Source organism: Castor canadensis, chromosome X (genome assembly GCF_047511655.1).
Source record: "Castor canadensis chromosome X, mCasCan1.hap1v2, whole genome shotgun sequence".
Classification (NCBI taxonomy): Eukaryota; Metazoa; Chordata; class Mammalia; order Rodentia; family Castoridae; genus Castor; species Castor canadensis.
The window spans coordinates 30,974,977-30,986,697 of NC_133405.1; the positions used below are offsets into that span (position 1 = coordinate 30,974,977).

Consider the following 11,721-nt stretch of genomic DNA (forward strand, 5'->3'; position numbering starts at 1 on the left):
TCTCAACCTTTGAACAACCTTAAATGGTTATACTAGATCATCATGGACATTGTTTTGGTGGACTGGGGCTTGAACTCAGGGCCTTCACCTTGAGCCACTCTGCCAGCTCTTTTTGCTATGGGTATTTTCAAGATAGGGTCTCACAACATATTTGCCTGGGATGGCTTCGCAATTCTCTTGATCTCTGCCTGAGCAGCTAGGATTACATGTAAGTGAGAGCCAGCAGCGCCCAACTGAACTCAGGTTTTTGCTCTGCTGCTTGAGCCATACCTCCAATTCATTTTGTTTTGATTATTTTAGAGATGGGGGTCTCAAGAACTATTTGCCTAGTCTGGAGACAAACAGCAATCCTCCCAATCTCAGTCTCCCAAGTAGCTAAGATTAATTACATGATTGGCTTGAGCCACGAGCGCCCAGCCAATCACAGAACCTTTTAAGTTAGTTTATTAATCACCAAAGACTGAGCATTCCAAGCCTACATCAAAATCTTCAGTTGTTTCTTCCCCCTAAGGATTTTCAGAGCAGGCCTTATTTTGCAACAATTGTTACTAATTTCAAATTAAAGACACTGTGTCAAAATTGCACTGATGGCAGGCCAGAATCATACCTCAGTGTTAAGAGTGCTGGCCTGCAACTAGCAAGACCCGGGGTCCTATCCCTAGCACCACAGAACAACACAAAACAAAACACAGACTTAGTGGTGCATGCCTGTATTCCTAGTATTTGAGAGGCTTGAGGCACGCGGCTGAGGCAAGTATGAGGCCAGCCTGGGCTACATGGTGAGACCCTATCTCAACCCCCCCCCCAAAAAAAAAAAGCGCAATCCCAGTATGAAACATTTTTGCAAAATAATAACTTTCCCCCCTTTAATGGTGATAGTTTGGGACAGACTATGTAATCTAGTTTACTACTGAATATCCTATCTCCAATAGGCACTTTAAGTACCAGCTAATTTAACAATGAATGAGCCCTTCAGAACCTGATAGAATGCACATATAACATCTTGTACATCATTTCAGAGAGCTCATAAACCTCCATCCCATCATGGACTCCAGCTTAAACCAGCAATACAATTTTAAAACACCTATTTGCTATTATAAATCCCCTATTAATTCTTTCATCTAGTCAGAAATGCAATCTTGGGCTGGCAGAATGGCTGAAGTGGTAGAGTACCTGTCTAGCAGGCAAGAGGCCCCTAGTTCAAACCCCAGTACCATCAAAAAAAAAGAAATGCAATATTCCTTCAAAACTCTATCTTATCACGCAGATGGTTTTAAGGAACTAAATAAAAAATTTCTAAAAAGTGAGTGGACCTACTTAATGACCTCTTAATCCTATTAATAAGATTAACACCAGTAGACCCTACAAAGAAAGGTAAACTAGCTAAGGGGGAAAAACAAAACTACTCATCAAGTATTAAAACAGCCAACTATGGGGGAAAAGTCATAGTTTACAATATAGTAGATCCACAATTATACCAAAATCATTTCTTCATGTTTGAATTCATTGTTAACTAATTTTGCAGGAAGGGAGTACCACAAACATAAACAAGCCATACATACAAAATAACTATAAAATTCATCATAAATACGAGGAATAGTTTTCTGGGGGGAAGAGGGTTGTTTTGGTGCTGGGGACTAAACCCAAATCCAAAGTTTTGCAAATGCCAAGTACTGGCTCTAGCACTGAGCTACATCCCCAGCCCCAAGAGGACTATTGATGTTATGAAATGAAGCATCAATCTCTGCGCATCAATCTCTACAAGTCCTAGCTCTCAAATTATGTTGTAGAGTCAGTTTAACTTCAAGTCTCTAAATTGAACCTTATTCTTCTTTTTTAATATCATTTCTCCCTAGTCACAAAATATTTCCCTTCTTTCAGCTGTCTTCTCAGAAGAAACCCCATGAAGTATGACATGACCCACATTTTCTCCAAAAAAAAAAAGTAAAAGAAACCTGAATAATATGTAAGGAAAATAAACCCGGATGTAGTTATTTTCTTTTGTTTTACTTAGGTAGACCTCAGGGAAATTGCTTTTTAGCATTAAGACATATAATCACCCCAGTCCTAGCAACTTGAAAAAAGCCAACTGGAAATTCTCCTGGGTTTAAAAAACACATCTTGTCTTTTACTACTGATCTTGTACCAATAAAAAGTTCCCCAAAAGAGTAAAAATAAGCAAACTCTCAGAATATAGCAATTTAAAGTAATTTAAATCACTTTCATGCCCACAGAAATATCTGTAGGGGTTTGGAATCCCTTCCTACCACTTATAATTGGGCAAGGTACTTGCCCTCCCTATCCTTTACTTTCCTCTTCTGAAAAAGGGGGTATTAATTAGGGTCATCATATATCCCAGTTTCTCTGGGATAGTCCTAGTTTATGCTATTATCCAAGCATATCCCATTACTGCTCCGTTTCACTCTCAAAAATATCCTGGCTTAAACAATGAATCATATAGTCATCCTATCTCTTAAGGTTATGAAGATTAAGGGAGCTAATACATATAAAATATTTGTAACAGTGTCTAGTATATAGTAAGAGTTCAGTAAGGATTAGTTATTGTCAATGTTAGTCACTGTCCGTGACTTTTTATAAAAGATTTTGAATTGTATAATGAACAGGGCTCCCATAATATTCTTTTCCAAATAAAATTATACATTTAGCTTCCTACATTCAAGTCTTTAAAACAACTAAGCTGCACTAACTGCCTGAAATCAACACTAACCAATTTATCATGCAGAGATGGCAATATTATCTATTGCATTCTCATTTTAATAGAGGGTATATTATGCTTTCTAGCAGGAAAATGACCGAAAAGTAAAACTGCTTAGTGGCAAACCAAGTCCCCTAATATTCTAGCATTCTCAACAAGAGTTCCTCACATTATCTATAGAACTCAGAAAACTATTTGAGTGAATATTTCCAGTATCTAACTATCTTTCCAGATGCACAGGAGAAACTAATGCACAGTAGATACCTTGGGGCTTAATTCTGTTTGGAATATCCATTCTTGGTATTCTTGAAATACAAAGAGTAAATTATGGATGAAAAGACTCAATGTTGAACAATCTGGGTTGAAGACTGCTGTTCATCACCTGGAAAAACTGTTTCCTACAGGATGAAGCTTAAGGGAGTGGTCAACATAAAATACATACATTTGACTCATGGCCATGAAAAGCACCAATATAAATCAGTTTTACCTCATCTCCACTAACTGATCTAGGTCAGAAATCCAACATCCAGCATTTATCCAGGTAAGAAAAACTCCAGTTAATAGTTTATGAAAAGCAGGAAGGAAGAACAGGAAAGAAAACTGACACCAAGATACTGATCAGTAATAAATCTAATAATCAAGCATGAGGCCCTGAGTTCAAGCCCCAACGCCACAAAAAAAAAAAAGCTAATAATCTGGATCCCTGGTATTAACTATCACCTGACAGAGATAAAAAACAAAAAACAAAATTTAAGGTAAAACATGAACTAGACCTAGCCAAGTGTGAGGTCCTTAGTTCAAAACCCAGTACCACCAAAAAAATACTACACAAACAGAAAAGACATTAACAGAAGGAAAAAGAATGTTTGAGGTACTATTAAACAATGAGAAAAAATCAAAATCCCCCTATGAAAACCAGCTTAAAACCTATTAGACCAGCTTAAATTCTTAGTAACCATTCAATAATCTGAAGGACTGGAGAACTATCCTTAGACACAGTCTGGAGAAAGCATAAACATAATAGAAAAAGAAAATCTGTACCATAGAAATAGAAAATAGAAACCTTCCCAAGTTTCAAGACCCAATATATTATCCCACAAACTTTAATGAGCATACTCAACATAAAAATCAAATTTATTTCAACTATTTTTAACAATTAGTATAGACCTTTTATCTGACAGCCACACACCTGATCCTGGGTAAAAATTTGCATTTATCTTACACTAAACATTTTTTAAAGATCTTGATTTTGTAAAAATTAAAACAATGATGCACGTTTTGGGATAATGAACAGCCCAAGACCTAAACCAGTAAGTGAAAGTGCTGAGTTTAACAAAAAATACAAAATCGATTTCAAGCTAGGTTAATAAGTGTGATTTGGAATAAGTCATTTACTCATTTGCATCTTGCAAGGTGCCTGAGAGGATTAAAGAATTCATATTATTACATGGTTGTTGACATTCAAAGGGGCTCAAATAGCAGTAAAATTTTCTTAGAATATTCCAGGTCTCAAAAAATCACAGGTCATACCTTATTGCAACAAATGCTATTCTCACAAAAAGGATTCACTTTTCCCCTCCTCAAACACTCAAACAACGTACAAGAATTTGAACAACTTAGTTTTCATAAAGGATTTTAACTGAGTTGTACACGAAGTCACAGAGCTTACAGAAATCTCCATAGTTAGTCTCATCAAGTCTAGTCATGTATTTTGTAATTAAAATTCAAAAAAAGCCAGGTGTGGTGATGCATACCTGTAATCCCAGCACTCAGGAAACGGAGGCAGGAGACTGAGGCACCAGAGTTTGAAGCCAGCCTGGGCTACAAAGTAGACCCTATCTCAAAAAAATAAAGTAAAATTAAATTAATTATTGGTATTATTCATCTTCTCTTTGCGGGGAGGATTATAAAACCATTTAAAAAATTTCTTGACTGACACTAACTTCCTTGGGATCTACTAGTTAATATCAAAGAACTATACCAAACATGTATTAAAAACTCAATTCAGAAAAAAACCTACAATTCAGGTAGCAGATTACCACAGCTGCTGAAGATACAAAAATTTTTAACACACACACACACACACGCACACACACACATACCAGTTTCACAAACTGGGCACCAATGTCTCAGGCCTGTAATCCTAGCTACTCAGGAGACAGAGATCAGGAGGATCACAGTTCAAAGCCAGCCTGGGCAAATACTTCCGAAAGATCCTATCTCGAAAAAAACCTTCACAAAAATAGGTTGGTGGAATGGCTCAAGGTGTAGGCCCCAAGTTCAAACACCTGTAAGGGGAAGGGTGGGACAGTTCACAAAGCAACACCATATACACTAAAGAAATATAATATTTGGTTAAATTAAACACAAAGGTAGCAATTCGGGAGACTGAAAAAAATTAAACTGACAATTTGGTGTCTTCCTGTGTTCACCAAAGAGCATGTGGCAACTATCATTTATGATAGCTGAAGATGAACTATTATGCAGGAACAGTACTGAACCATACATTAAAAACCCTGATCGTATATTAAGTGTATAAAATTACAAAAAGTGAAGAACTTTAAAAATAACCTGGAACTTTGAAGTTCCTGGTTTGCTGTCCACAATTAATCGCATTTCAATATAAGCTAATAACCAACTGGGACTATGCTAACAGTTCATAGCAAATCTGAATTATCCCTTTGTTTTGCTGTTCTCCCAACTCTCAAAACTGTGCACCACTGTAAACTGTAAATCTTAATTTAACGTAAATTTTAAGTTCAAAAGTTAAATTGCAACATCAAAAACTGAAATACTGCTTTTATTATAAAGAACCCAAAGCAAAAAGAATACGCTATTTACTGCTTACTACCTTCCCACACAGGATTATAGGTGGTATCGGTTAAACATGCAGAACATTAAGAATTACTAAAGTGACCATGGGATATTTTCATAGCTAACCCTATATTCCCAAAGGAATAGATTGAGCCGTCCTGCTTCCCCAATCTCAATCCCCCAATTTTACTTCATAGGTCCTAAAAGAGATCTCAAAAATTAGTACGGGAAAAAAAAGAAAACAATGAAAAGGAAAAGCAGAATTTAATTTCACTAAAACCTTGTACGTGTTTGGGCTTTAAAAAATCCAAACTAAATAAACTTCAAAATTTGTTCGTTTAGTAATTTAGCTATTGCCTCACCACAATAAAATAAATCTGATGCCACAATCCTCTTCATCTAAACAGTATTTACATAGGAATAAAATGTGAAATGTTATTTATCTTCCCTTTCCATCCTTCTAAAGCTGAAATGAATATGAAACATGCAAAGAGACTAATGTTAACAGTTATCAAACTTCTGTTCGCAGATGGGTGAAATTTTGCTGTAATAATGATTAGGGAATGTACTTTACCAAGCATAAAAATACAATTTCCATTACTTTGGATCCCCTTCAGAACTTTGAGATATAGTCAAAAATACCTCTCACATGGGAAAAAAAATTATCGACACTGAACAATACAAAATTACAGAAAACAAGGCACTTACCTTATATTTTAGGAGCAGTTCACAAATACACTAAGATCAAGGGTTTTAACTGCAGTTTTACTGCTGATGTCAATGGTAAAAAAAAGTTCTTAAAAGAAAATATTAAAAGTTTGCATACTACTACTTTTAAGTAGTAGTAACACCATATCATTAAAGGGGGGTGGGGTGACCTAAATCATTTAAATGTTAAATGCTAATTTTGGTATCAGTTTAAAAAGAACCCACTCCACCCTCCCTGCCAGTCTCTGATACCTTAGCATAATGTAGTTATTTCACAGTGGGAAGGAATGGTTAAGTACATTTCTTTTCCAATTCACTTCTTGACTCAAATACCAATACTGAAACTGTTAGGTACCTAGATCTTCCTACCAGGAATGCTGTCTGTGGCACCCCATGCCTTCCACTGTCACTTACTCCCAACTGCAAAGCCCCTCCTATTAATAGTAAACCTCTTTCGTCCTGAGCCACTTTAACTACAACTTGATGAAACAGACACCAAGCAGAATGTTTAAAATTTGTAAATGGAATTTTCCTGTTTTGAAAGAACTGAAAAGGAAACTAAAAGTAGAGCACATTCAGACTTAAATTACAAACATTTGAAATGTAACCAATTTATAACAGTTTATGTTGTTTGTTCTATACTGGTTCTGTTTAAATATTTCTGGGACGTTTGTATGCTTTGCATTGTGTAATTACACACAATGCTAAGTTCCCCATGTAAATGATTTTGATATGTAAATTTAAGAAAGTCATTATGTCAAAAGTGCAGAAACAATTTGTAAATTTTCCCCCAATTTTTTGTCTTTAATAATGGAAATTTTCAAGGACACACAAAAGTAAAATAAGAATAGCAACAAACTCTCCAGTACTCATCCAGCTACAATAACCAACTCAAGGCCACTTGTTTCATCTCTACCTCCTATCCACTCCCTTCCCCTCATTATTACCTTTTAAAAGAGTAAGAGGAAGATACTGTGCCCAGTAAGTACACTGAAAAAAAAAAAACGAAAATAACAGTATCAGACAAGTAAATTATAAAGTCAAGAATCCAACAATGCAACTGTATGGGCACCCTACACAACTCGTACATTCGGTGATAAATTTCTTTAAGAATTCAGTAAAAACAGAAATAACTATCTTTAAGAAATTTAATGAAGTCCATAAAACCCAATGGGTATATTTTAAATAATACCGAAAAGGATAAACAGGAATATGTCATGAAAATGAACTTAAACATTTGCAATTAGCTCGCATTCACACAGCACCTCAGCTCAAAATGGAAAAAGGAAACAGACTATTTAGCATGTATCATAAAATTACAATTCACCACTTGAAAAACCGCTGAACACGTATGCCTTAACTGGTCCTTCTAATCCCTAATTATAGATTGATATCAATGTAGAAAGAAAATCAAGCATTTTAATGTACGTGCTTTAAAATGTTCAAAAATTAAGCTCACTGTTCACTGGAAAATATATGAAAGCAAGTCTAAACCACCTGAATTGTAGCTCATTAAACACAAATGCATGCACTTTTCTAGGGCAGGTTTTTTTTTTTTAATAAGTTCACATATATCCTTAAACCCAACCCGCTAGGCTACAGAGAGAATTAGGAGACCGCCTCCTGCTTTTGCTCCCAACCAATACGCAGAGAGAGAAGGTTGGCAGGAAAGTGCTGCGAGGACAGTAACAAACACCAGCAGCTCCAGAGCAGGCCCGGCTAGAGCCAGGAATGACGCACTTCGGTAACCCGACTCTTTCTCCCCTCCACCCCCCGCCCCCAACAGCGGTGCTGACACCGCCAACAGCCCGGAGTAGGAAAAAAGACAACAGAAAAAAGGCAGAGCTTGAACCGTACCAGGTTTCATCAAGAAACCTCGATTATTCCTCTTTCGACACTAACCACTAAAACTAAACAGGAAAAGAACCTTCGTGCTTAAGCAAGTCCCATCATGGTGGTTTAAGAGTCACTAAATTAAGCTGATAATGAGTCCAATCCACAGAGACAAATACAGGGTGTGGCTGCTGTGAAATACGGCGGTCCGTGGGAGAAAAGGGGTATGGAATTTACACTCCGGTGTGAAGGGAAGACCAGGCTTTACGCGGGTGGGGGAGAGGCGGCCCGCGCATTTTAAGGAACCATTGCAAACCAACACAGGCTTCTCGTTTACTTAAACCTAACCCCACTGATCAAAAGTTTCTCATACACATATCATGTAAACTGTAAATAACCATTTAATCAAAAAACATGACCCTTAATTTAAAAACTATACCCAAGAGAAAGGAGGTAAAAAGGAGGAGGGGTGGTAAGCAACAACATAAAAAACATCCTAGGCCACGGAGGAGAAAGTCTCACAGACCGGATGAAACTACTAATGCAATATTAAAAATTAAAGGCGAACACCGAAACACGAAAAATCACACGATAACACGTTACAGTTCGGGATTAAAAATAAATTGACATACAGATCGAGGAGGAGTGGAAACTAAATGTCGAAAGTACAGCGGTTTATAAAAAAACTAAAGGCAAAACAAGGCATTCTCGCGACGGGAGGGAAAAGAAAAAAAAAAAAAGGCCGAAATCAACAATACGTTTACGATTCTAGGCCAGAAGAAAATGGGAACGGGGCTCAAAGTTTTGCGGAACTACTTGATGCTGTTTCCCACACCTTCTCTCTCCCATGGCCCATCCGACCCTTTTCCTCCTAAAATTGCCGTCCACAGATCTCCGGATACGTGATAGAAGAAAAGAGAAAGTCGCCCTCAAGCAAGAATAAAAGTGTGGAGGGAAAACAGAGGCTGCCTACCTGGGGCAAGGATCAGCTCAGTTCGTGCCTTGAGAAAGACAGTGCGGGTGGGGGTGGAAACGAAAAGCAGCACTAAAACTAAAACAAAAGTGGCGCCAAAACCCCCCAACAAACAGCCTTCCACTCCCGCCCTTCCCCCCCTCCGCCCATGCCAGGCAGGCAGGGCCCCCTTCGGGTCAAGGTCTGCGCGCGGGGGCCAACGCCACCAGACCCCAGCCTATTTATAAAATTGTTGCCCTAAGAAAACTGACCGAACTCGGGCCTCGGAAGGGATGGAGAGATCGATGCCAACCGCTTTCCCAAGCAGTTCCCCCACCACGCGCTGGAGATGATGGGGCGGGGGAGAAGCAGAGGGGCCCGTCACATGAATGTTGTTCCCTCTCTAGGAAGGGAGGAAGAGAGGGAGGGAGGGGAGGGAGGGAGGAAAGGAAGGAGGGGAAGGGAGAAGGGAGGGGGCACGAGGGAGGGGTGTGATCAGAGTAGATTTTCCCTCGCCTCCCTAGGTCCGAGGCCCAAATATACACAACCGAGCCTCTTTCTCCCCTCCCCCCTAGGTTCCCAGCACCACCATTTTGCTCTCTTCCCCTCACCAAGATACCGCGCTCTCCCCCACCCCAGCCACAGCCGGCCCGGCTTGCCTCCCCCGACTACGACTCGCACCCCACCCCACCTCCAGTTTGGGTTCTCCTCGGCTTAAGAGCCTGTCGGAGAAAAGGAACCTAAATCTAATACTACACAGAGAAACGGAGCCTCCATCTTGCGCTGCTCCGCGTTCTCCATTTTGGGCCACCCATTGGGGGTGGGGGGGCCCTCCGTAGAGGCCCCGAGGGAGAGTTGGGCGAGGGAAGGAAGAGAAAATCTTCTGCGAGGGTAGTCGAAAAGAAGAGTCCTGCGGTAGAAAGCGACTCTAGGAATAGGAGGTAGGGAGGAAGGGGAGGCTGGAAGTTACGTGGAAGTGTTGGGGTACCGACTTAGGGGAGAAAGGAGGGCTGAGGGTGACGCGGGGGCGAAGAAGATTGTCTCCGCCTGGACTTAGCCGTTCACTCCATAGCTGCCCCCCATGGGAGCAAAGGAAGCCCAGAGGGAAATTAAATGGCAACAGAGTGCCCGGCCTCTTTTCCCTCCCAACTCCGCTCTCTTGCCCTATTTCAACCACACACACCTCACGGTGGGCCCCGCGCCCTCCGGGTGCCCCTCCAAACTTCTAGAACCTTCGCCTCCGCCATTTTATAACTTACCTCCCCCCTCAGCGTACACAGAGGCAGCAACGAGACTGTTCGCCTCCCCCACTCCTTCCTTCTTTCTCAGGCCGGGGGCTTCTTCACCCCTGGGCTGGTACAAGATTTTTTTCCCTTTTCTCTTCTTTACACCCTCGAATTCTACTCAGGGACGGAAGCTCCCGCGGTTCTAGAGCGGTGGGGGGTTTTGAAAGTGGCGGTCGGATCCGGCGGGTGTTTTTTTTTTCTTTTTCTTTTTTTTTTCTTTTTTCTTTCTTTCTTTTTTTTTTTTTTTTTTTTTTTTGGTGGCGCTTCGGGATTGTTTGGGGTGTTCGCTCTTCAGCGACTTGGAGGCGAATGGAACGCGCAGGCGCCATCTGTCGGCCACGAACCCGCGCCCGGCTCCTGTTGGGAGGGGGCGGCATCTAGCGGCAGAGAGATGGCACTGCAACGCTTGGCTCCTAGCCCTCCCACCCAGCGTCCTCTTCCCAATCACCAGCCAATCGTGGCCGACTGACTCCCGAGTTCAGCGTCTCCGACGCCTCCTGCAAACGAGGCGCCCGCAGGGGCGCGCCGCCGAGTGGGGTAAACAAGGTGTCGTGCCCGCGCCTGACTTACTCATTCGTTTGGACGCGCTTCCGCCGCGGACTCGATGGGGCCACGGTTCCTCGGTCTTCCCTGCGGGTGTAGGGGAGGGTGTCGCGGGAACAGCAGCAGGAATGTCTTGCGAAGTCCCGGGCCGTGGGAATTGAGAGGCTGGGCTAGCTCGGAGACTTGTTCCCTAGGCTCCTCAGCCCCGCGCGCAGCCCCAAGGTGGCAGCCCAGTAGGGCATCACCCTTCGAAGTCCCCTCCTCTTGACACGCCCCAGCAACAAGGGGGCCTGAGGCCCTAGTTCCGGACCCTCGCTTCACTCTAGACCCCTCCCCTTACTACCAAATAACCCAAGTCTCCTAACTCTGACACCTAATCCTAAAGTGATTTAACGGTGCTGGATTTTGTGTTGATTTTTGTTTTGTTTGCTTTTTGCTTCGGGTATGGAGAAAAAGGAAGCTTACCAGGAAGACGTAGCCCTGGGGTGGGGGGGGTCTTTTTCTTTGTAACCCACTATTCTTGTTCAGAGAAAACGTGGTCTCTATCTCCAGGGTCTAGGAGACTTGGGGAACTAGGCTACTAGGCTAGGCCGGGCGCTCCACCAATTTATTCAGCACTCTGGAGACGGAAGAGGAGACGGGACTGAAACAAGGTGGAGGGAAGTGGAAACATGGGGGAAAGGAGTAGTGGGGGACCTTCCCGGTCTTCCCCACCTCACCACTACATCCACTGCCTGCTGGAAACGTGAGCGGGGGCGGCCTCGCGACATTGCTAGGAATTTAGGTTCCTTTTTATCCTGCCTTCCAACCCTCCCCCAATTAGTTTGAAGTATGAAAGGACCCCCTTCTGCTGCTTCAAATCATGTTAA

The 11,721-nt window shown here is 41.6% G+C and overlaps 1 protein-coding gene across 3 annotated transcripts in view; it reads right to left on the minus strand.

Moving 5' to 3' along the window:
- Stag2 (STAG2 cohesin complex component) overlaps positions 1-9,859 on the minus strand; it is a 131,719-nt gene extending 121,860 nt beyond the window's left edge. Inside the window, exons 1-2 of one of the 3 annotated variants that reach the window (XM_074062583.1) lie at positions 9,715-9,859; positions 9,296-9,426 (exon numbers count right to left, since the gene is read on the minus strand). The gene's annotated coding sequence lies outside the window, so the exon portion shown is untranslated. The remainder of the gene's footprint in view (positions 1-9,295; positions 9,427-9,714) is intronic. The other 2 variants (XM_074062582.1, XM_074062584.1) reach the window with 2 other exon arrangements.
- Between the last annotated feature and the right edge of the window lie 1,862 nt (positions 9,860-11,721).